General features: G+C 42.5%; 1 pseudogene; it reads left to right on the top strand.

Annotated features, from left to right (window-relative positions):
• The window catches only part of LOC110160237 (contactin-associated protein-like 4), a 513,033-nt pseudogene extending 486,600 nt beyond the window's left edge, over positions 1-26,433 (top strand).
• Positions 26,434-26,651: the final 218 nt, after the last annotated feature.

Genomic DNA, 26,651 nt, shown 5'->3' with positions numbered 1-26,651 from the left:
CAGTGGATGTTATAGGCCATCGCTGCCATCAAAATCCACGTTAAATACATTAGAGTTGTTTGGACCAGGTTCGACAAAGGCGGATATTTCCGCCACACTGTTGCAAAATGGAATTAAGATATGCTCTGCAACGAGTATTTGAAGATTTTGTGAAAAACACAACCTAAGACGTAAAGGACTGGTTACCGATTCAGAGTTGAAAAGAGCTGCAGTGGGCTCATTTTTTGGACAAACATGTCTTTTCTTTTATAGCGACACAAAAGTAACTGTTGATCTCCATGACGCAGCGAGGAGATAAACTTTGTTCAGTGGACAATTAATTCACATTAATTCTATTTTTTTGTGTTTGTCCCTAAAATAGAATAATAAAATAAGAAACTGTTTTCCCATTTTATTGTTTTTTTGTTCTCAACTAAAATTCAGAAGAACAAATGGTACAGACTGAAACAACATTATATCATAGATCAGAACACCATGTAATATGGGCCCTTTAATGTGAAAATGTCTGGAAATTGTCTTTGAGGAACAAAAGTTGAGTCCAGACTGCCGAGCGTCACTGCCAGTTTCTACCATAAGTCTATTAAAAGCACATTGATACTGCAGCTCATACAGTAGAGTGACAGATGTTAGTATTTTCAGTCTGACCCCGTTGTCTCCTCCTCACAGCGTGCCCACCACACCTGCTCCCCCCCGGGTACTCTGCCACCCGGACCCACCACAGCCATCCATCAGCGAGGCTAATGGAGCAGGAGGCAGCGCAGTGGAGCCGAGCCCAGACCGAGACACACGGAGAGGGGGGAGAGGGGGGAGAGGGGGGCTGCAGTGGAGCGGGGGGTGGGGACAAGGTGGAACTATTACCGGTGTTTGCAAAGAGCCCCAAGTTGAATCTATTGTACAAAGTAGTAGAGAATCGCCAAGGTGATACACAAAGGACGGTGCAGTAGCCAAAAATGTACTGGAATACAGAGGATGGGTACTTTAAAACCGTGCTGGAAGTTAACAAAGTACTAAAGTAAATGTACAATACTTAAAGGTGCATTGTGTAGCTTTTCTGCTCGTTTCTATGGATATGTCATTGCACTGTCTGGAATGTTCCACAGTATGGCATTAACCAGCTTTATCTTACATTCAATTACAGGTGGTTTTATAGCTCAAAAATACTTACAAAAACAGGCGCTGTGACTGTGGGCTGGGTTGCCTCTCCAGTCTCTGAATATCTGACCTGTAACTTGGTCTGGTTTGGTCTTCATGAAGATAGAAAGGTTTAAAGGGATAGTTCGGGATTTTTGACATGAATCTGTATGTCATCCCCGTCAGCAGTGTCGTGCATCAACACTGACTTACCCCCGACAGCGTCCGGTGAGCTGAGATACTGGCCATTTTCGGTGTTGACGAAAGTAGTCCAGCAAGTTGGCTGGGGACATTAAAATAAAGCATTTTTCTTCTCAAAACAATCTGTGTTCCAAAGAGTGATACATTTGCATCACAAAACCATGTCTGATGTCTGATTACGACACCGACAATAAAGACTTTGCCTTTACCACAAAGACAAGGGGAGATCTTTGTGAACGAATATACTGATGCCGAAATTCACCAGATGGAGTTAGAACGAGCAGAGAGAGAAGAGAGACAGAGAAATGGTACAAGTTGAAGCTGGAGCCGTGAGAGACCGAGTGAGCGACAATCACCATTCACGTCATTTATAAACTTGTATACAGTGAACATAGAGCCTCCACTGTGACTGAAGCATGGACGACTAATAGAAACATAGAATCATCCACACGTCCACGTAGCTGCTGCCAACAGTGTACGAGACATTTACAATAGTAATAACAGTCGACTTATAAAGTTACGTTTTGTAGAAGCTTCACTGGTGATATGACACTGAGTGATTTACTGCACACAGAGTTACAGCTGATTCTTGAGTCTGTTCTCTTGTAAACATAGCAGCACTTCTTCGTTCTTACCTGGTTTGGTTTCCACCTTGAAGCCTAAGGCAAGAAGCCAAAGTTTCCTCAGCGCAAAGTCTGTGACAGGAAAACGGTGACATGTGTGTGGAGATTCAGACAGATTTTTGTTGTTACAGCCTGGAGAATCAAGAGTTCGCACCATTTTTTAGATATAATCTTATGTATCTTATACAAGCTTATATACTTATCACTCTAGCTCTCATGTTAGCTCTCTCACGTCGCGGCGGTCTGCGCATGTAAACATTGCCGAACAACTGCACAAAGTGATGGATCCGTGTGCGACTGTCATCTGGCGGCAGCGCGCAGTGATACGAACGGGAAAAAAATAGTGCCAAGCAATTATGAGGTCTGACGTTTTTGAGGACGATGGTTTGTGATGCAAATGTATCACTCTTTTGAACACATATTGTTTTGAGAAGAAAAATGTTTTATTTTAATGTCCCCAGTCAACTTGACAGACTACTTTCGTCAACACCGAAAATGGCCAGTATCTCGGCTCACCGGACGCTGTCGGGGGTAAGTCAGTGTTGATGCATGACACTGCTCACGGGGATGCCATACAGATTCATGTCAAAATCCCAAACTATCCCTTTAACGCCATACTGTGAAACATCCAGACAAAGCAAAAACATCTCCATGGACAAAAGCGTTTGACAGACCCTCCAAAAAAGTTACAAAATCCACAATGATGTGGTTAGTTCAAGTTAGAGATCGTCAATTCCATGTCTGAAATCACCCAAATGACTCTACAGAAGGTGAATGGAGTTTAAAAACACAATGGAGCACTTCCCGAATTACCACATGACATCACAAGAAGGAACAGTTTTCTTTTTAAGAGAAGAACTCAGCCTAAATGTGCGTTAAACATGAAACAAAACACAACTGGGTCTGTTTGTGATGAGGAAACTACATTATAACATAGATCAGAAAATAGTGTAACATGGGCATAGATTAGGACCCATGTCTAGTTCAATGTAACATGGTTAAAGGTTCATAAAAGTCCATGTCACAAAATCTGTCCCCTTTAAAACTTGTATGAATTCAGCTGAGTTGACCGACATTGCTATAGTACAAAAGGCCGTTAATTGTGAATGCATTGGCAACTCAGTGAGCAAATATGGAAGTGCTCAAAATGGATCTCTTGTTTACAGATGCGAGGACAAACTCTGCATGTTAATTGGAAAATACAGACTCCAGAGAAAAGCTGAAAGTCTGAGGAAATAATGCAAATTGTGTTTTGTATTGTTTCTCCAATTAAAGCTTTTGAAAGGCTCCTGCTGCTGCGCTGGTGGTGGTGCTGGTGGCGGTGGTGATGTTGCTAGTGGTGGTAATGGTGCTGACGGTGGCGGTACTGGTGGTGCTGGCAGTGGTGGTGCTGGTGGTGCTGGCGGTGGTGGTGCTGGTGGTGCTGTTGCAAGCAGTGGTGCTGGCGGTGGTGGTGATGATGATGGCGGTGCTGGTGGTGATGGTGGTGATGATGGTGGTGGTGGTAATGGTGGTGTTGACGGTGGTGGTACTGGTGGTGCTGGCAGTGGTGGTGCTGGTGGTGCTGTTGCAAACGGTGGTGCTGGCAGTGGTGGTGCTGGTGGTGCTGTTGCCAGCGGTGGTGGTAATGATGATGGCGGTGCTGGTGGTGATGGTGGTGATGTTGGTGGTGGTGGTAATGGTGGTGCTGACGGTGGTGGTACTGGTGGTGCTGTTGCTGGCGATGGTGCTGGCGATGGTGCTGTTGGTGGTGGCGATGGTGCTGATGGTGGTGGCGGTGCAGGCGGTGGTGCTGTTGCAGGCAGTGGTGCTGGCGGTGGTGGCGGTGGTGGTAATGGTGGTGATGGTGGTGACGGTGCTGGCAATGGTGCAGGCGGTGGTGCTGGCAGTGGTGGTGCTGGTGGTGTGCAAGCGGTGGTGGTGTGATGGCGGTGCTGGTGGTGATGGTGGTGATGTGGCGGTGGTGGTAATGGTGGTGCTGACGGTGGTGGTACTGGTGGGTGCTGTTGGCTGGCGATGGTGCGGTGGTGCTGTTGGTGGTGGCGATGGTGTGATGGCGGTGGTGCAGGCGGTGGTGCTGGTGCAGGCAGTGGTGCTGGCGGTGGTGGTGATGGTGGCAATGGTGCTGGAGGTGGTGGTGATGGTGGTGACGGTGCTGGCAATGGTGCCTGCGATGGTGTTGACGGCGGTGACGGCGGTGACGGCGGTGACGGCGGTGACGGCGGTGCAGGCAGTGATGCTGGCGGTGAACTGGTGGTGGTGGCGATGATGGTGATGGCGGTGCAGGCGGTGGTGCTGGAGGTGAGCTGGCCGTGGTGCTGGCGGTGGTGGTTGCTGGTGGCGGTGCTGGCGATGGTGGAGGTGCCGGTGGTGATGCTGGCGGTGGTGGTGCTGGTGGTGGCAGTGCTGGCGATGGTGGTGGTGACGGCGGTGCTAGCGGTGGTGCCGGTGGTGATGCTGGCAGTGGTGGTGCTGGTGGTGGCAGTGCTGGCGATGGTGGTGGTGACGGCGGTGCTAGCGGTGGTGCCGGTGGTGATGCTGGCAATGGTGATGCTGGCGGTGGTGGTGCAGGCGGTGGTTCTGGTGGTGGTGGTGACGGCGGTGCAGGCAGTGATGCTGGCGGTGAGCTGGTGGTGGTGGCGGTGCTGGAAAAGGTGCAGGCGGTGGTTCTGGTGGTGGTGGTGACGGCGGTGCAGGCGGTGATGCTGGAGGTGAGCTGGCCGTGGTGCTGGCGGTGGTGGTGCTGGTGGCGGTGCTGGCGATGGTAGTGGTGCCGGTGGTGATGCTGGCGGTGGTGGTGCTGGTGGTGGCAGTGCTGGCGATGGTGGTGGTGACGGCGGTGCTAGCGGTGGTGCTGGTGGTGATGCTGGCAGTGGTGGTGCTGGCGGTGGTGGTGCCTACGTCTCCCATGCTCCCACACAACAATTCTCCATAAATATACAGAAACATGACACAAAACAATAGACTGCATCTTCACAAACCTGATGCGATGTGCAGGAGTTTCATTAATTAACAAATGCTCACTGATTGCCTTGTGATAGTGCGCTGAAGGGAGAGTGATTTAGCATGGAGAGCAAAGGGGAGGAGGACTCAGAGTGAATATATAACATATTAAACATGTTAATAAATTCAAAACAACAAAAGTTAACATGGTGATCTAAGTGTTAAGTGTTATCAGAAGTGTAACAGATCCTATTTAAGGCTAATTAGAAGTACTTATTATAAAATGTTGCGCAGAGTTGATGAGTTGTCCTTGAGCAAGACACCCCAGCCACTCTCCCAGCCCGAGTGTTTGTGTTGCTGACAGTGGCCAGAGGGGCTATCTGCGGTTGTCCATTTCTGAATCAGCGGGAGAATGATAAAAATTGCTTTTGTAACAGTTGGTTCGTGTCTTAAGTGTTTGAACATGGGGTGCAGTTCAAATTGTGCCCAAGATTGTTTTAGAAAGAGAAAGAAAAGCATAATACAGCCAATTTAAAGGTCCTCCACCCAATTTCTACCATTCTCGCATCGGCAGGGGAGCTGGTTACATTTGTACTATTAGCACTGCACCAACTCCATTTCAGCTTTCACGCACACTTTTCTAAATTCTTTGTGCGCATGAAATTTAAGGTGCACTATGTAACTTTTGAGAAGGAGTCTACACCAGCTGCTTGTCGCCATGAAGATATTAATACTTTGCCTAGAATGTTCCACACTACTGTACGTCATTGAAGTTACAGGTCAGATCTTTGGAGAGGCAAGCACACTCAGAGTAAGAATACATGTATAGCTTGCATTGTATTGCTTAAAAATACAAGTTTAATGGAGTATTCCAGACAAAACAATAATATAAACTATAATATCTCCATTGTGACGAGCGGTAATGCTGGGTGACACTGTACGATATTTTCGATCGTTTCACTCATCCCAGCTCAAATTGTACGGCCAAAATGCAGGGTTTCAAAGTTCACAGCTCATGATTCATGTTCTCACACTACCCGAACTACTTCAACAGAGCGAAACCCTCACGAGAGGCAGCTGGATTTCAAAGGTTTCAAAGGTTTAAAGATATTCTTGCGACCTACGATCGCCCATCGGGAGCTGGTCATGAGGTATTAAAGGTTGTATGGAGGATTTTTTTTTTTTTTTTTTTCAAATTGTCAATGATAGCATTATAGAGATGCAGTAGCCTTGTAATTATGATGACCAAAAAAAAGAGAATAAAAATTCATCAACTCTGGACGTGGTGGGGCTAAACATTTGCCAATAGATAACGACACTGCCTCGTTATCTGTTAGCTGACAGGCTGTCAATCAATCTCCCTAAGTTTCTAGCATAACTGACTTGTCTGCGCCGCCGGTACGTGGTTTACGTACGCCTGTCACGCAGTCCACAGACGCAAGCCGCACAGACGCTGTTTACTCCACCAACGCAACAGTTCTTAGCGGCTTTTTTTGACCTATATCTTCCTCGCAGTTCGCACAAAGTTTGTTGCAATGGCGACAAGAATCCAGGAGCAGTTAGCCGCAAAAGAAAGTCTGTTTTTGAGGTCGCTGAAAGAAGAAGACAAGGGGAAAAGCAGCGAAGCCAAACTAAGGTGATTCTTGAAGATTCATTCCAGCGATGGCGCGACTGAAGCAGACGCAGGGTCTAAAGACTGACGCACTGGTCCACAAATTACTCCTGGACAGGAAACTTCTGCTTATTATGAAAACGTACTTTATTTCCAAGAGCTAAACAAACGTTTTTCAGGACACGAAAGTGATATCCTATGTCTGAAAACGTAATTTTCAAGGCAAAGAAAGAGTCCGCTTGCTGCTGCGTGTTGTAGCTAGTTCATTCGCACTGAATCTCCGCGCAACCTTCTCTGCACCCCTTTCCTGCTCCTGTCTCCGCTGCCCGTTCCGCTCTTCCCTCTGCTCCTTACTTCTCCGGGCACGGAATCTCCTCTCTCCTCTCTCCTCTCTCCCTGCTCCGCTCTTCTCCCTGCTCCTCACTTCTCGTCCGCGAACGAAATGTCCGCACACCCGCTCCCCCCGCTCCTCACTTCTCCGTCTTGCCTAACCAACACTGTAGTTAGTTGTTTACAAGTCATGTGCAGCGCACCGGCTGTAAACAAACCTGTTTCTGGCGTAAGGAGGAGGCGGGAGGAGGCGTTTCTATGTAGGGAGCTGTAGGGGAGGGGGGGTGGTTACACGCATGCGCAACATTTGAAAAAGGACAAACAGTCGCTGGATTTCTCGTTCCTTGGAAAATCCTCTATACAACCTTTAATCGGTTCTCGTTACCCCATGCATACTAAACGAAGCACGACACATGATTGAGCCAAAAAACAGCCGCACAAGTGAAAAATCCCCTACCAGAAATGATTTTTAACTAACTAAGAAAGATACCCCCATCCAGAGCAGAAGGATGGGAAGGATTGACAACTCCAACTATTGCAAAAGAAAAATTCAGTTCTGTCAACTGGACAAAGGTTTTTGAGTGAATATATTTTTTCCAGTTCACTTAAACTGCTTCTTCAGTTCTGGTCAGACGTTGGTGGACACTGCCTTATATCTGCCTGAAGAGAGGAGCTAACTACTCTGAAACTACTATCAAACTATGCTCGGGAAATATATCCACCCCCAAAAAAACGTTTGTCCAGTTGACAGAACTGAATCTTTTTTTTGCTATGGATCTTACCTGGATGACTGAGAGATTGTATAGACATACACCGAAACTAACACAACTATTTGTTTACAGTTGGTTAGCCTGATCTATTGAAGGCAAACGAGAAATTCAATTCTGTCAACTGGACACTTTTTTTTTTTTTTTTGATCAAATATGTTTCACAGCTCATCCACTCTGCTTCTTCAGTTCTGGTCAGATGCTGGTAGTCTAATTCATCAGCCGGTTTCACTTCTTAGAAACCGTCTGACCTCGCAGCATTAGGATTCGCTTGCTCGACAGTAGGCAGGTACTTTTTTAATTTAACCAATCGCTGCTGTTTGATCGTGACGTATGTAATGCGCCACTAACGGGGCTAACTGGTATATTAAGCTTTTCCCCAAATCCTGTAGGAAGAAGGACAATAACTTTCCCCTTGATAAAATTCACCAAACATTCTCTTTGTTTCAGCTTTAAATCCTAAATCTCTGGAATTGTTGCCAACACACAATGTAGGGCACTTCTATATGTGTATGTGTATTCTGATTCCTGACCTAGTCACTAGAAAGAAATGAAATTGAACGGAGGCACTAGATAGCACCAGCCTGACTAAGACGCTGGTGGACACTGTCTTTTATCTGCCTGAAGGGACGAGCTAACTACATTTAAACTACTCTGAAACTAACACACCTACTTGTTTACAGTTTGTGTTTGTTAGCTTGTTTGTTAGCACTGTTGGACAAGTTACTTTAAAACTGTAATGTGTTATTTATGATTTATTACTGTCGTTTCAAAGTAATTCGTTACATTACAATATTACTGTATTTAAAATGTAAAACATTACATTACTATTGCATTACTTTAAGTTACTCTCACCAAAATAACTGCGAAGATGCTGAACTTTTGCACCGTATATGGACTGAACCAGGACTAAACCAGAGCTGAACCAGGACTGAACCAGGACTATAACAGGACTAACCTCGGACTGATTCCAGGACTGAAGAGGAGGACTAAACCAGGACTGAACTAGGACTAAAACAGAACTAAATCAGAACTAAATCAGAACTAAACCAGGACTAAACCAGAACTGAACTAGGATTAAACCAGGACCCACTGTCGGGATGGGCTCGAAGGTGACTCTGCTACAGCGCATAACTTCTACCTTCCTTCAGCGTGTCCAGAAGTCCAACCTTTTGTGCGATGGTTTGCATCGTCCTCTGCCTTTTGGGTGCGAGCGCAGGAGCCTTTGTTGGTGCAGAACGTTTCGTTGACGTTGTGGGTTTTGTCGGGGAGAAAACTTGCAAACATACAGCACTTCAGAATCACACTGCTAGAGATTGAAAATGTATTTAAATTTGGCAGCTGAACACATTCTGTACTGTACCGTACAGGAGACAGGAGTCCCTTAGCCGATCAGGATGCAGCAGGAGGAATGCAATACGCGTTCATACACTGTAAAAACAAAAGGCATGCAAAATTGCACAAAAAAAAAAATCTGCGAAACAGCGAGACCATGAAAAGTGAACCGCGATAGAGCGAGGGACGACTGTAAACCAGGTCTAAACCAAAACTGACCCAGGTCTAAACCAGGTCTAAACAGCATGGAGTTCTGTGTCGGTCCTTTCGCCCGCGGTTACCTGAAGGTCTATGCGGGCGCGTCTCCAGAGTTTCACCGCTACTATTTTAGTGAATTTGTATGAAGAAAAAAACACCACTTTAATCCATGTTAAAAAAAGCATTGTAATGCGTGTTACTCACATTTGTACCAAGTAAAATATTACTATTTTTTTCCCTGTAATGTCACATTACTGCGTTACAGCAAAAAGCAATGCATTACAGTAATTCGTTACTTTTATAAACACGTTACTCCCAACACTGTTTGTTAGGTCTAGTGAACAGCACTGTTTGGGGATTGTGCCTGAGTCATATTAGCAGAATCATTCAGACCTCTGAGCGTACAGGCGATCACTGTTGTTTTCTTTGTTTTGGTTTAGGTCTGAGGATGGAGTTGTAAATGGGAGAAAGATGATGTCTGAGCCCTCCATTTCTGTTCAAAGATGGATTGCCTTGGTCTGTTGAACTCCACTATAATTTCAGTTGTTCACGGCTCTAGTGGGTCTCAGCCTATTAGCATACTGTTGTAGAATGTCCCACACTAACTACAAGACTCGAACTTTTGTCCAGTTGTCAGAATAGAGATTTTCTTTTGCTATGGATCATACAACTGTAGCTACTCCAGCAAATGTGTTCTTCTCAAATTTCTGCTTGTAGAATACTCTCTATGGGCAAAAGGGAATTTAATCTTGTACAAGGACAATATAAGCACAGTCTTAAGTACGCAACGCCATTCTAAAGACTGGTTTAGAAGGACACAAAAATACATTATGCTCCTTTAAAGATTTATGTAAATGTGTGCATCAGGTTGCTCTGGTACTTCTCAAATACTGTCAGGATTAGATATGAGGCTCCGTCATCTCCGCCCCCCGCCTGCCGCTCGTGTAGTAATGTGTCTCTGTAATCAAACCGCTCGGCTGCACACTCCCCATCATCACAGCACCTGCCACTGTCACCGCGGCAACGACAGGTGATCTGCTCCTGTCAGGCGAGCGCGCAGGGGAGGCAGCGCAACAAAATCAGCTCAACAGCCACTCAGCGCTCCAGGGTTATGGGGTATCATGTTTACTGTGTCAGGGAACGGAGAGCGATAAAAGCTTACAAGATTGCACACACTGGTCTTTATTGCCAGTGTCATTCAATATTTACTTGTGTTTGGCTCAGTGGTTAGAGCAGTGGGCCCCCAACCAGGAGGTCTGAGGACTGATTCCCGCTCGGACCAAGTTCTGTTGTTGAGTCCTTAGGCAAGAACCTTCATCTTAATATGAATGTAGAGCAAGTATGTGGGTGACTGAGTGGTGGTCGTTGGAGTGGTGCAGATTGGCAATATTGCTTATTTTTATTATCATTTTATTAACATTGACTTGAATTTTATTAATAAATAGTAGAATAGGCTAATTCAGATAGGGTCTATATAACTCTAAAGGGAGATTCACTGTTTTTCAAATAAATATCCAGGGTTCCCATGGGTTCCCGTTATGAGAGTCCTAGAAAAGTCATGGAAATTGAAAATATTATTTTCCATGGCCCGGAAAAGTCATGGAATTTTAGTATCTCTTTCACGCAAATACAGCGTTCTGTTAAGTTCTCATGAGGCTATTATGATTATTTCCGAACATCTGCACCTTTTGTTTTAAAGAGGCGACAATAAATGCACTGACAGGATTTTGAATGTTCAAAAACTATAATCCCAAACCATAAGGTGAGTGGAAAGGGTTAGATTTAGCACTAAAAGTCTGATCAATTCTACACATGTATGTGCCATAAAGTCATGGAAAATTCACTTTAGGTCATGATAATGTCATGGAAAGGTTCTGAAATGTTGTCAGTCACAAAGAGTGGGAACCTTGTTATGCAATGATCCACACAGAGTTCTGCATGGGTGCATTTTTGGAGACCCACACAGCCCGCACCCGCCCGTGCCCATGATAAATCACACACAAATTAAAAACATTCTAACTGAAGCATCCATCAGAATATGATTTGAAAAGTTATGACTTCAAGAATTACAATCACGAAATAAAATGAAACGGTTACACTTTTTTCATTACGAATATGAACAGACGCAACTTTACTGTCAAAAATACATAATCATTTCACAGGTTGTATTTATTGAGCAGAAGAAACACGCCAAGGACTAAACCAGGACTAACCTAGGACTGATTCCAGGACTGAACCAGGAGGACTAAACCATGACTGAACTAGGACTAAACCAGAAATTAATCAGAACTCACTGTTGGAATGGGCTTGGAGGTGCACCCGCGTAGACCATTGGGCGACTGCAGGCGAAAGGACCGGTGCAGAGCTCCATGCCTCACGGAGTTGAGGGCAGCCGCCGCCCGATTGCGCTTTGCAGACACCCTGCTCCACTGACTCGGGGTTCTCTCACTCTGAAGTCCAAGATTAGTCCTGGTTTAGTCCTGGTGTAGTCCTGGTTTAGACTTGATTTAGTCCTGACCCGCCCATGTGTAATCACTACCCTCCCACAAACCCACCCGTAAAAATCCAGAACGTTAAAACAACTATTTGCTCGTATCCGGTGCTAGACTCTGGATCCACAAATGTTGAACCTTATCATTATTTGTTTTTGTTTGGGATTAGGTTCATTAACTTTCCATTATAATGTTATGGCTTAAAGGAAGTGTAGATTTCGATTTTAAATTCCATAAACATGACCTGACTGTGTCTCAGATGAGGTAAACAGAGCTTTTACTGATTACTGAACAACTGTAATGCTGATTAATTCTTAATTACAAAAACATTGGCCAAGTTGTTTATGTTATAATTTGGTGTTTTGGTTCTCAAGATGATTATCCAATCAGAAATGCTTCTCTCTGATCTCATACGTCACTAACTAAACCCAACACCTGCAGCCAAAAATGAATCACAGCTCAGGGAGAGAATTCTGGAGGTTCTGAGCTTACACATGAAGTATGACCTGTCCAGATACTGAGGATGAGTGGTCAGCACCTACACCTCACAGCAAGAAGGTTCACAGAAGAAGAGGTGCATGTTTCTCTTTATGTCTTTGTGTGTTTCCTCTGGGCACTCTGGTTTTCCCCATCAACCCAAAACATGCACCATAACTCAAATCCTCCAGCTAAAATAGTCCTGACCAATGTTTTTCAGGTTTTCAGACCAAGAGTTTGTTTCTATACCTGACAGTTTCAACTGCCCCGGTTTATAGTCTCGTGGGCACCTTTCCATATTTAAATTGCCTCTTAAATTGTTGGATTAAATTTGGCATTTGAAAGACGGAACGTGCCCACAGGACTATAAACCGGGACGAGGGGGCTTTTACTCTCACACACCTGGGATACTGTCGTGAGGAAGTGGGACTGCAGATGGCGGTGTCGTCCTGCCTCCATTGGTAGGAACACAGCACAAAAACCTGTATAAATCAGCTGAATGACACGTCACAGCAACATCACGTGACTCTGAGAAAGACCGTGAGTGAGCAGTTGAAACTGTCAGGTATGAAACCAAACTCTTGGTCTGAAAAAAGAATCTAATAACATACATTATCGGAAGACCAAATGAACCCCATAGGACTAGTCCTGACCAAGAATATCAATGATAGATAGATATATATATATATATATAATATAAAGTGGTTTCACCTGCTGATGTGTCCTCTATCTGCATGTGAAGGCAGGTTCAGTTGTGATTCTAATACCGTTTTTAAGAGTGCAGCCTATGTACTGTTCTATTAAAGTCCTTTCAACTGACAACAATCACCTCTTTGAATACTGGCACCATTTTCTGAAGCTTTTGTTTATTTGTGCTGTCAGAAAAGATTGAAAATAACATCTGAGTGACAACTGAATCATCTCAAGTTCAAAAACAGTGTCCAAATGACTAACTTGAAAACTTCACTGCCACTGAACACTTCTCGACGATGAATTGATTACACCGACTCAGTGTACATAAGTTAATAGGTGCACTGACATTTCGGTTGGGGGTCCGTCACCTTCTTGTTTCTATGGAGATGTCATTGCTCTGCCTGGAATGTTCCGCAGTGTGACATTAAACAGCTCTAACTTACATTTATTCAATTACAGGTGGTTTTATCCCATCCAAAATTAAACTCTATTTACTGCACTAGTCCTCATTCAGATAGTAAAACTAGTCAAATCTAATAAGAGCAAAAACACCAATAAATAAATAATAAAAAGGTAAAAAACATAAAAATAAATAAAAAGGCACAAATTGACTCACACGGTGTTAAAAGCAAGAGAGTAAAAGTGGGTTTTAAGACGAAGCTTGAAACTCTCCTCTGTGGGGGCTGTTTTGGACGTGGGGGGGGTAGAATGTTCCAGAGCTTCGGGTCGGTGTTCTGTCGAAATGAGCTACCTGCAGCCTAAATCGACAGTGACGTCTATAGAGTCACGCTACCCCCTCGAAATAAGCGACTTTGCGTTTTTCCGTGTACAGATCCAAAAACGCCAAACCCGGACCTTTCCAGTTTTACAACACATTTCTGTGGATTAGAGCTGCAGGTTTGATGCTGTTTGCACACAGGGATCACACTTTATACCTTAGTTATGTAAAACTTCCACTCATTTATATGAATATGAATAGGTAGTTCATTTTGTATTCTGCTCAAATAGGCTCTGACTAAAGGGAGCACATATCCACAGGACAATTTATCCATTGAATAAAGCTCCCACTGTTGAATCACAATTATTCACTCATTTATATGAATTTGGGCAGAGCTCATTTCCACAGGCCGATATCTTCTATCAAATAAGACTCCCACTATAGAAAAGGAAGAAATGACTGGAAACACTGAAATCTTTATATTAAATAAATATCACAGGCTACAGTGAATTTCCTATTATAATACAGTGATATTTTATTTATACAGCGCCTTTCTAAATAAAGTTACCTTTTCTACACATGGAAACAAAATAAAGTATGATGTAATGAAAATAATTATAAAATCAGATATTAAATCCAAACTATTCAATCATCTAACATAGGTATTCTACCATAAATCTGACACACACGTCGATGTTTAACTGGTCAAAACAGACAATGAAACCTAAACACTAAATGTGACTTGTTACTCTACTTCTGCCTCAGGAGCTCAAATCGACGGCATTTAAACTGTAACAGCGCTTGGGGGTCGTGCGCATATGCAGTAGTGTGAGGGAGCTCAAATCGACGAGCAGCTCAAATCAACAGAGAAGGCCCTGTCCCTGGTTTTAAGTCTCGTCTTAGGCTCCACGAGCTGGAGCTCACACTTCAGAGCGCCAGTCCATTAAAGCTAAAAAAAAAAAAACACACAAAATAAAATCTTAAAATCTATTCTAAAACGAACTGGAAGCCAGTGCAATGACACTAAAATCAGGGTAATGTGCTCTGGTTTTTTTGCTTCCAGTTAAAAGTCATGCAGCAGAATTTTGGACTAACTATAAGCGGTAAAGTGCACGGAGGCTGATGCCAGAAAAAAATTTAAAAGTGCATTACAGTCGTCTAAATGAGAGGAGCTCAGAAATACCTTGAAAAAGAGACATTCTGACTTAGCGGCAGAGGTCAGAGTCAGAGTTGAGTCACTAGTTTTAGGACTCAAGATTTGACTTAATAAAAGAGACAAAGACTTGGGACTTGACTTGGACTTGAAGGTCAGTGACTTAGGACTTGTGACTTGAGAAGACTTGATGCTTCTCCAAAAATATATGTTTTTAGAAAATACTTTTCTCTTTATTAATCTGCTTAATTCTACATGAACAAACTGGAACATGTCACTCCCACTTCTGTTTGTTACTTTGGATGTGACTGAAGTACTGTGATGTAGTATCCTCAAATATACTATAATAATATACAGTACAGTACAGTAAAACCGAGGAAAATACATAGAACATGATGCTTCCATTTCAGCGCAGACTACACGGCAAAAAAAATGTTATTTAGCACTTTTAAATCTGAATTATTTCTGTTCTGACCATAATAATTCACACTAAAGTGTCACGTAGAAACAGAGGGAGGACCCAAAATGCAGGACTGCTTCAAAGTATTTAATGAAAAATCCAAAAAATCCAAAACTCAAAACTAAACAGCCATGATACGAGACAAGATGAAGCTCTGACAGTGACAATAGACAAACAAAGGGCAGAGGAGAACACAGGGTATAAACACACACAGACACAGGTGAAACACATTAGGGCAGGGCAAACAATCAAGACAGGAAGTAAAACTCAAAACTACAAGCTGACACGACAAATGTCAAAATAAAACACTAAAGGCACACTACACTACAGGAAAAAGATATCAAAATAAGCAAAAACAACGACTACAAAACATGAACCATGACATAAAGTCTTGTTAAGACATTAAAAACTCTTATATAAATACTCATATATAGATGTACCATGAATTTTTAAGTACAATTTAGTTTAAAGTTATATAAATATCAAAAATCTAAGCTATATTTGGTATGGTGTTTTAAAGATTTGAAATGAGTTGAAGCTCAAAGCAGGTGACTTGGACTTGACTTGGACTTATGGGTCAGTGACTCAAGACTCGACTTGGACTTGCCTGTTGTTGACTTGGGACTTGACTCGGACTTGAGGTCAAAGACTTGAGACTTGCAAAACAACCAGTCCCACCACTGGTTAGCGGGGTCGCCTCTCCACAGTTTTGGTCTCCATAAAGGTAGAAAGGTTTAATGTCATACTGTGAAACATTCAAGACAAAGCAATAACGTCTCCATGGAGAAAAGCATTTGACAAACCTTCCACCAGAAAATTTACACGATGCACCTTTTAAAATATCTTCATAAAGAATTCCTCACTGTTGTTGTTTCTGTTTTCAGACGTGGAGGACTTGGAGCCTGACTTGGCCGCTGTTGCCTCTCGGGGTTTCAGTGGGTGTCTCTCTGCTGTGCGCTTTAACTCCATCACCCCCCTGAAGGCTGCCCTGATGACCTCTGACCCTGCCGTCACCGTCAGCGGCCCATTGGTCCATTCGAACTGCGCCTCCGCCTCCTCGGCCAATCCCTACGCAGCAGAGACCACCCACTCCTTATCTGGTAATGTATCCTTTTTTTAGTTACATTTGACTTGCCCCAGCACAGATACTTAGTATAAGCAGCTCTTGAGGTCAAAATAAGTCCACTGTGTACTATCTGCATCTAATTATAAAGTGTTTTACGTTTCAATAATCAGAAGAGAAGCAGTTTGCATGCTAGTTGTCCTTAGCATTAAGTTAAAACTCTGCACTGGTCTCTGAAAGTTGAGAAAAGCACTTATAAACTCATCAGCGTGAAGAATTAGGATGCTCTAAATGTATAAGGTCAGTGAGGAATAATTTTGGATCACTGCAAACCATTTGGAACTAGTTTTGTTTCTCATATTTTTAAGACAGTAAAAATCAGACAGAGCACATTTAAAGGGCCCATATTACAAAGCAAAGGTCGAAAGCAAGAAAGAAATTATGTGAAGAACGACTTTTTTGCCTAAACGTTATCTAAAAATAAAAATAAAAGTTTTGGACATCGGCCTTTTGAGTGTGATATGCATTATTTCACGTTATGCCGGACATAAACTGTGTGATAATTTGAATGGTTTCACTCAGCTCCAGCTCGAACTGTACGACCAAATCGCAGAGTTTAAAAGTTCACAGCTCATGATTCATGTTCTCACACTATACGAACGACTTCAACAGTGCAAAACCCTCAGGAGACTGAATTTCAAGCAGGTTTGATAATTTGTGACCTGCGATTGCCGATAGCACCTGCCCCTCTCCACCGCCTCCACCCCGCATCAGATGACAATTCCCACATGAACACCTAAACAAAAGCGACAGCATGAGCTAATACACACATCAAGAATCTCGGACTTCCGGTCATTGCACAATTCATACTGGGAAGAATTTTCCGAAAAAGTGAGCATCAAACCGCCATGTTTGTTTTCCCAGTGGGATGTGTCTATTGTCAAAGTGGATCTTTTCAAATCTTTTGAAACATATCACTTTTGTTTCTGGTTCTGATATTGTCATACTTTAGTTTTGGGATTCAGACATTGTTAATTGTGTGGTTGTTGGATCCTAACAGCGGAAAATGGCTCGAGAAATTTGTTTGCGAACTCCATAAATGCAAAAGTGAATCAGATGTGTGTGACTGTAAACCTCTGTTCAAACTGTTTCTCTTCCCAACGGAATTGAAAAATAGTGACAGGTGAAGGTGATGGGCAGGATTGATCCACAGGAAGAACCAAAAAAGAAACCTTTGACTGCCTAAGAAATCATCCTGAGTTTGCAGCAAACAATTTGTATGTGGAGCGACAACAATTCTGTTTGTTAAGTGAGAGGTGCAGAAGACAAACAGACTGAGCTCACACTTTCTTGTTCTTGTGGTTTTACAGCAACATCACGTCTTGGTCAATTTGCAGTGGAAGGTGTTTCTTGGTGAACAGCTGGTGCCTTTCGCTTTGGCGTTGACTTTTTAAATTCGTAACCAAGGTTGAGTTAGGGATCGGGGTTTTGCTTTGTTGGCGCTCCACATACAAATTGTTTGCTGCAAACTCGGGATGATTTAGACAGTCAAATGTTTCCTTTTTGGTTCTTCCTGTGTATCAGTTCTGCCCATCGCCTTCACCTTTCACTATTTTTCAATTCCGTTGGGAAGGGAAACAGTTTGAACAGAGGTTTGAGTCACACACATCTGATTCACTTTTGCATTTATGAAGTTCACAAACAAATTTCTTGAGCTGTTTTCTGCTGTTAGGATCCAACAACCACACAATTAACGATGTCCGAATCCTAAAACTAAAATATGACAATATCAGAACCAGAAACAAAAGTGATATGGTTCAAAAGACTTGAAAAGATCCACTTTGACAATAGACACATCCCACTGGGAAAACAAACATGGAGGTTTGATGCTCACTTTTTCGGAAAATTCTTCCCAGTGTGAATTGTGCAATGACCGGAAGTCGAGATTCTTGATGTGTGTATTAGCTCATGCTGTCGCTTTTGTTTAGGTGTTCATGCGGGAATTGTCATCTGATGCGGGGTGGAGGCGGTGGAGAGGGGCAGGTGCAAAGCGCTTTCTGCTATGTCAAACGCGTCATTGTTGTAGCAGCTTTAGTTCGTTGTCACGTGGGAGGGTGGCAGAAATACGCTGCAATTTGTTAAAAAAAAAAACACCGAACCAATCTAAGAAACCACTTCGGCGACATATACAAGGCCCACACTTCACTCTTAGAAGGTAGAAAGCTCTGAAAAGTTGATTTTGCGTGACATGGGCCATTTAAACCTCGAGTTAAAGTCCATTTTGTGTCATTTGTGTTTGGGAGCTGTAAATCTTTGTTCAGGCATCACTGTGGCTAATCAGGTGTAGTTATTTGAAAGCCCTCCCGCTGTGAAACCATGTCTTACAGCTCTACATGTGTTAACCTGCTGTCGCTCTGTTCATTACATGGGAGGCCTCATTAAACAAGGGCTGAGCGGCACATGACATTAGCGCCTGACAGCAGAGCGCCCCCCGGAGGATCACAGCTGTCAGTCTGAGTGATGGCACAGGAGCGGTTCATTTCTCACATACACGTTCTCCTTTAAACAACTGCACAGTATTCACTACTCTCTGTTTTGTGTCATTCATGTGGCTGTTTATTCACTGTTGGAGCGAGGGGCTGATCACTGTTTTCAGTTTGCAAGAAAATGAAAAATACAAAAAAAAAATGTGATAAAAATGTTTGGGTGAATGTGGGGGTTTGTTCAGAATTGCACTTGTATTCATACTTTGCATTGACTTCACGCTGGGGGTGTTCTACATGTATGTGTGTGGCAGAATGTTCAGCAGTTATCAAGGATGAGACAATGCACATATCAGCAAACACTGCCAAAAATGTTTAAAGATAGTCTGAAAACCCAAGAAGAAATACAAAATGGATTTAAACGGCCCATTTTCACGAGTCCATGATCAGTACGAGGGTTCATGGTCCTGATTCGGCGTTTAATTTTCAACAAAAAGGTGAGAGTGACAGAAAAACTGTTGACTAGCTTGTGACTGTAATTTTAGAGAGGGACGTTTAATAGTAAAAATCAGCTCACCTGTTGTAGTTCCAAATGTCCGTTCTGTTTGGTCAGATTGTGTTAAATTAAAGCTCAGATTGAAATTTAACAAAGCCATAGGCTGCGTTCAGACTGCAGCCTGAAGTGACCCAAATCCGATTTTTTGGCTTCTATGTGACCTGTATCTGATCTTTTAATAACAGTCTGAACGACACAGATCTGATTTTTTCAAAAGCGACCCAGGACACTTGGATATGTGCTCCTAAAACTGATACATATCAGAAGGGCCAAAGCGCATTTATTCGACCTACACATGTAATCAACAAGCCACAAAGATCACTATTTTGCACTGAAGTAGGCGAAAATTGTTAATGAACTCCGTGTCACTGAAGTGAAGCACATCACCACTCACCACTCTTGGCTCCGTCTCCACATCCACACGTTCCTTTCAACAGACGTCGCTGCCGCTGCCTTTGCCCCACAAAACACCACGGCCAAAAACCTCGTCCTTCTCCTTCTCAATCTCCTCCTTAAAACAAGTCAGTTGTTCATTTTCTGGCTCCAGTACGAGAGGAGCTTTAAAATCTCCAGGTGCTCAATGCTGCGTCCATGTTCGGACAACTTCCGTAAACACAGAGCACGCTCACTGTGGTTGACGTCGGTGTGTCTCCAGTGCACATGTGGGACACTTTTGGGCCGTTTAACGTTCACACAGGGGATCACATGCAAGTCACATTTAATTGGAAATGTGAACGACCTCGCAAAAACATCGGATTTCACAAAAAAATCTGAATTGAGCGTTAAGCCCTGCAGTCTGAACGTAGCCTAAGGACTTGGGACTTGCACTTGAGGCCTGTGACTTGAGAAGACTTGATGCTTCTCCTAAAAAACTAATGTTTTTATAAAATATTGATGCATGAGGAGCAGTTTACAGGAACAAACTGGACCATGTCACTCCCACATCTCTATTTGTTATTTTGGATGTAACTGAAGTACTGTGATGTGGTATCCTCAAATGTACTACAGTAATAAACAATACAATACAATACAGTACAACACAGTAAAACAGAGGGAACAACACGGGACCATTTCCATTTCAGTGCAGAGTACATGACAAAATAACTGTAAGTGTAACTGTTGCACTTTTAAATCTGAATTCCTTCTGTTCTGACCGTAATAATTCACACTCAGATCTTAACAAGACATTTAAGAAGGAAATGTGCATTTCTTCAACTCTTATATAAATACTCACATATAAATACCATGACTTTTAAAGCTTAAAAATCATATAAATTGTAAAAAACAAAGCTATATTTGGTATTTTGGTTTAAAGTAGTGCTGTCAAGTACTAAAGAAAAATTGAGAGATTAATTAATTATGATCTGTAATTAATTAATCTAATTCATCTCCTTTTTAATCTCACCTAAAAATTGCTGAGAAAAGCTTCAACTTGAGGTATTTTCATTTGAATTCATTATTACATTATTTTCATACTATCATTAATGTTTTTATATTAGTATCATCATTATTACTGTTACTAATCTGTATAAATAAACTCAACTTTACAACATATAAACATCACCAGTCTAGAGCCACATCAGCCCTGTTTGACATTAGAATGTGTTTAATGCAGCTGTGTGCAAGACTCACAGAAACAAAACTTAAAACCACATGGCTCATTTGCATAAACTAAGTGGAGAAAAGAAAAAAAAGATGCTCTTGTGCGCTAATGTGGTTCAACTTCTACTAAAGGTCACGATTCAGTGGAATATAGATGTTCTCTCTGTGACAGAGGGATGATGATGCTGAAGGTGAGTCTGTTCTGTGTCTGTGATCAGACGTGTGCAGGTTTATCACAGATGCGGCGAGAACGACAATGAAAATTACAATTCTTTGCAGGAGCGAGCGGAGCAGGACTGCACAGTGCAGGACTGTGTCCTAACAACACATAAAAACAGATTTTATAATAAGGCACCTCGCATACAGAAACAGTAAAGTTAGAGATTAAAAATAAGATTAAAAGGATTAAAAAACATAATGCACTAAATATGACTGTGATTAATTAATCGCAATTAACATGATAATTTGACACCCCTAATTTAAAGACTTGAAATGACTTGAAGCTCAAAGTAGATGACTTGGACTTGACTTAGACTTGATTTAGATTTATGGGCCAGTGACTGGAGACTCGACTTGGACTTGCCTTTATTTGACTTGGGACTCGGGCTTAAGGTCAAAGACTTGAGACTTACTTGAGACTCATGAAACAACGACTTGGTCCCAGCTCTTCCACACCCCAGGGAATGTTGATGACTTCAGCTGCAGAGCATCTAAACTGGGAATGAACCTAAACCAGGACATGAAACCAGTCTAACCTTTATTTATTTCTTTTTTTCAATTAATTTGTGTTACGCAGCAGTGGAGGGAGTGAGATCTGGTTCTTTGACTAAACAGTTTAACTCTTTCCCCCTTGGATACCTACTTGGAACAACCCATACATATATTAGTATGTGTGCGTTGTAGTGGCCCCCACCTATCACAGCCTCTGTTTACATGTGAAAAACCGAGCTATTTGTAATGGTCGTCAAATAACATCTTTAGTGATACAGCTTAAGTTTTGGAGGGCTTAATGTTTGAATAATGGAATTGTGTTGTCTCTGATTTGAAAAGTAGAGCTATTATATATATGTGTGTGTGTATATATATATATATGTGTGTGTGTGTGTATATATGGGTGTATGCATGTATGGGGATATATATATATGTATGTATATGTGCAAATGTATGTATGTATGTATATGTTTATTTATGTGCATCAATTGTTTATGATCATTTGTATATTTTGTTATCTGTTGTTACCTTTCATTGTTAGTACAAATGTGATGCATGTACATCCTGTTTTCCTGTAGAAAAAGGAATTTATAGAATGTTACTGACCCCAGGAAGAAAAGTTGTTGTTCTTCAGTAGCTAATGGGGATCTAAATAAAAAACAAACAAACAAACAAGCGGAAGTGTCAAAAGACGTCATTTAGGAAACAAGGGAGGGTCGTCAAATGTAGTCTTCATGGGGGAAAGAGTTAAAGTGGAGATAAACACCTTAACTCCGCCCACGAACACATTTCAAACAGAACTGAAGAGGAGGGGTGGAGTCTCGAGGTATAAGGAACAGTGCGATTATTCTAACAGGCATCCACACTTTAAACTCCACCCCTACAGCCAGGTGCTTGTATCAGAAACTCCTGGCTGTTATCAGAGCAGTCATTTGTGATGTCACCAGCTACTTGAAATCGCAGAGGTCACTGGAGGCAGCACACACTTAAGATATCAGCATTTTTTTAACAGAAAGCTGCAAATGGAATGACTAGGAATAGTAGATAATGCTATTAAAACACAATAAGCATAGTTTAGTAGCGAAAAAACAAACAACAAACACAAACAAACATGAATTTAGTGTTTAATTCCACTTTAAGCTCAAGTAATATCTTCTGCAAAAACATTCAAGGAGCATTCAGTTCTCTGACTTTGAACAGTTTCTCCCTCTAAGTATTATTTTGGTGGTAAAAAGATCCATTTGTGTGTGTGTGTTTCAGACCAGCCCAGCTCAGTGGATCCTGGCCAGCCTTTAGTCAACACCATCAGAAGTGACTCTGCTCTCATCGGAGGTAACTGAGAGGCTCTGTTCAGGGCTTCTGTGCAGCAGGATTCATTCCAGATTTAAAGGATTTGTATAAATAAACGGAAATCTCTAGCCACAGTGTTCCAAATAGGAAGTGAGCATGGGTGGACACGCAATGGTTTCATGCAAGTCTGGTTCCAACTTAGCCAGGCTGGTGCCACATATTGTCTCTGCTCAATTTCATTTCTCTCCAGAGACTAGGCCAGGAATCAGAATACACTAGACGATTTGCAAGAACCGCTGAAGTTGTAGACCACACACCATCCAATCAGCAAAGAGCTGTGAAGCCATGACATTAAAATCGTCGCTTCTGTCTGTGTCCCTTTTGTGGAACAGCACAAGAGTAAACAAAGCGTCGAGATGGATGTAGACGAAGACAGACATTCTGTGTTTACAACGATTCCTGATATTGAGGATTTAAAGCCGGAACAAAGAGAATGTTTGGTGAATTTTATCAAGGAGAAGGAGTTATTGCCCTTCTTCCTACGGGATTTGGCACATTACATACGTCACGACTAGGGATGGGCATTCGCTTAAATTTTCTTAATCGATTGTTGGGAGAATTAATGATTGATTATCGATTAATCATTAACGTTTTTATTTTAAAATGATCATCATTATTATTACTATCTGAAAAATAAATAAATTCCACTGTACGACATATAAACCGTAACCACTCTAGAGCCACATCAGCCCGTTTGACATTAGAATGTGTTTAATGCAGCTTTGCGCAACTCTCACAGAAACAAAACTTAAAACCGCATCGCTAATTTGCATAAACTAAGTGAAGAAAAAAAAAAACAGCTCTTGTGCAGTGATGCGGTTCAACTTCTGTCGGATTAAAAGACATGACTCAGTGGAATACAGGTTAGTGTGACCAGATTTGCGTTGGGGGGAGGGAGGTGGGGACTCGTCATCGACATTGAGCGACTCTCACCTGGCAAAACTTTTTCCCACTGGACACTGAAACATATGTGCTGCTTTGTACACTGTGCACATGGACTCACACTTGTCCCGAACGCAACGGAAAGCGTGGAATTTCTTGTACAAGTCATCGTTAAATACACATTTGTGCTTCAGCACGTTGCAGACTGACCCACTGTTTGTGTCTGTTCGCTCCTTCTGATGTAGAGACACATGTACGGACCCACGTTTGTCCCCGGACATGGATGTTTGGTCACCCTACACTACACACAACAACCTACATTCGGTTTGTCGATTAAAATGAACGTAATCAATGAAATTCTTAATGATCAATTATTGATTAATTGACTAATCATGCCCATCCCTAGTCACGACCAAATAACGGCGATTGGTTAAATAAAAAAAAGTTTCACAACATGAAGCTGGCTGATGAATGAGGCTAGTTTTAACTCACTTCTATTGAAAAATGGTCACCCCCCTCTGCACCTGCTGCTGTCAGGCTACTCGTTCTGACCTTAAAATGTCTGATAGAACCTGTTCTACATCCTGGGGTTTTATTTTGCAATTTTGTTCAAAAATCAAGATGTGAAGATTAATCAGGAACCTTCTTTCCTCATTGCCAAGTCCCAACCTCCTGCCCATCCAGCAGTGTGGTGGGGAATTTTTTTGTCATTTCAGTATAAAAATACACAGAAATGAACCCCTGCACTTAGGTCCAGGTCAACAGCAGAATAAATAATAATAGGAATAAATAGTTTAAAATATCACATGTCAAATAGAGTCTTTAAAAACAGCCCCCACACGCCCCCATTTTCTAAAGTGCTTTCCAAGTCAGTGCTATTTTGTAAGGTGCATTAGTGTCCAGGCTTTCTGACAGAATTGATCTTGAACGGCATCAGGGTAAAAACTGTTCTGGAGTCTGGTGGTCCTGGCCTGTAGGTGGCGCAGTCTTCGGCTGATGGGAGAGGTGTCGAGCTGTCCATGTGCTGCATGAGTGGAGTCCTCGTGATGCTCTAGGCTTTTTTCCTACACCTGTTGATGTAAACGTCTTCAGTGCAGGTCAGATGCACTTAGCTCGCCTGATTCATCAGCCAGTTTCACTTCATAGAAACCGTCTGACCTTGCAGCGTTAGAATTCGTTCAATCGACAGTAGGCGGGTATTTTTTTTATTTAACCAATCACTGCTATTTGGTCATGATGTATGTAATGCTCCACTAACAGGGCTAACTGATATATTAAGTTTTTCCCAAATCTAGTAGGAAAACAGGCAATAACGTCTTTCCCCTTGATGAAATTCACCACACATTTGTTTTATTCCGGCTTTAAATCCTCGATCTCGGGAATCGTTCCCAACACAGAATGTATGGCTCTTCGCTGATTGGCTGGTGCCTGAACTCGCACTTCCGGGGTTTTGCGAATCATCTAGTGTATTCTGATTCCTGAACTAGTCACTGGAGAGAAATGAAATTGAGAGAAGGCACCAGCCTGGCTAGCACTCAACAGCTCTCACTACCCTCTGTACTTGTACTTTCAATAGGCAAGGCAAGTTTATTTGTATAGCACAATTCGTACACAAAGTAATTCAAAGTGCTTTACAGAATAAGAAATACATTAAAATCATAATAAAAACAAATCAAAACATAAATAATCATGAAGATTAAAATTTAAAAAGAGAGACATAAATTGGAGAGAAGAGTGCGGAATGAAAACCTTTCAGTTATATGCACAGTTAAACAGAAAAGTTTTGAGCCTGGATTTAAACAGCGTCACAGAAGAGTCTGTCTCACATGTTCAGACTGTTCCAGGTTTTAGCTGCATGAACCTGAAACTCTGACTCCCCTTGTTTAGTCGTGACTCTGGGCACCAGCAGGAGGCCGGTCCCTGAGCTCCTCAGAGTGTGAGATGGTTCATATGACACTAACATGTCACAGATGGACTTTGGTGCTCGGCCATGGAGACACTTGTACAAGCAGAGCTGCTTTAAAGTCTATTCTCTGAGGCACAGGAGCCAGTGCACAGACCTGAGCACAGGACTTATGTGCTCATACTTCCTAGTTCGAGTAAGGACCCGAGCTGCAGCGTTCTGGATGTTCAATAATAACCTCACTCCTGATTGGCTCTTTGATTGCTCACCTGGATGACCAAATACAGTCCCTGGTTGCAGATTAGCTGCTTTAACTGCTAGCCTCGCGTATCTTCATGGCTGCAACTGAATGCCCTCGGTGACCGCACACTCCCTCAGATCACTTCTGTATACAATCTCTGGTCTTTATAGCAACAACACAAACATTTGAATGGAAAAAGGTCACTAAATCCTTCAAATCAAAAAAGAATCCTGTGCCTGAACCTATGAATTTAATGTCAAGTTTGAGTCTCCAGAAAGTGCCAGTAACACAGTTTTCTTTTGTTCCCAGGAGTTATCGCGGTGGTGATCTTCATTACCGTGGCGGCGTTGGTCGTCATGGCGCGTTTCGTCTGTAGCCGTAAAGAAACGTACCGAACCCAACAAGTGAAGTCCTCTCAGTCAGAAGACGGACACGAGTTCCCCTTCAGAAGCAGCCAGGCCGACTCCCAGAACGCCACCAACGAAAACCCCAACGAGTGCTTCATCTAGCACCCACCCAGCACCTATGGGTGGGACCGAGCGGACAGTAAGGACACAAGGGTGCTCACAGCCCGGTGCGCCAATGTAAAGGGACTTGGGGTTTGTGGATAACTTTGCACAATCTGTAAAATGATGGACAAACACTGGAGATGTAAATATTGACTATTGTAAATGGTGAAACGTGTGATCTACAATATACTTCCATAAAGAACAGAAATTATTATTCT

This window comes from Boleophthalmus pectinirostris, unplaced genomic scaffold, assembly GCF_026225935.1.
Source record: "Boleophthalmus pectinirostris isolate CB_2022bp ecotype Guang Dong unplaced genomic scaffold, ASM2622593v1 HiC_scaffold_7, whole genome shotgun sequence".
NCBI classification, from domain to species: domain Eukaryota; kingdom Metazoa; phylum Chordata; class Actinopteri; order Gobiiformes; family Gobiidae; genus Boleophthalmus; species Boleophthalmus pectinirostris.
The sequence above is the reverse complement of the archived record's forward strand: the minus strand, read 5'-3'. Positions and strand labels throughout refer to the sequence as shown.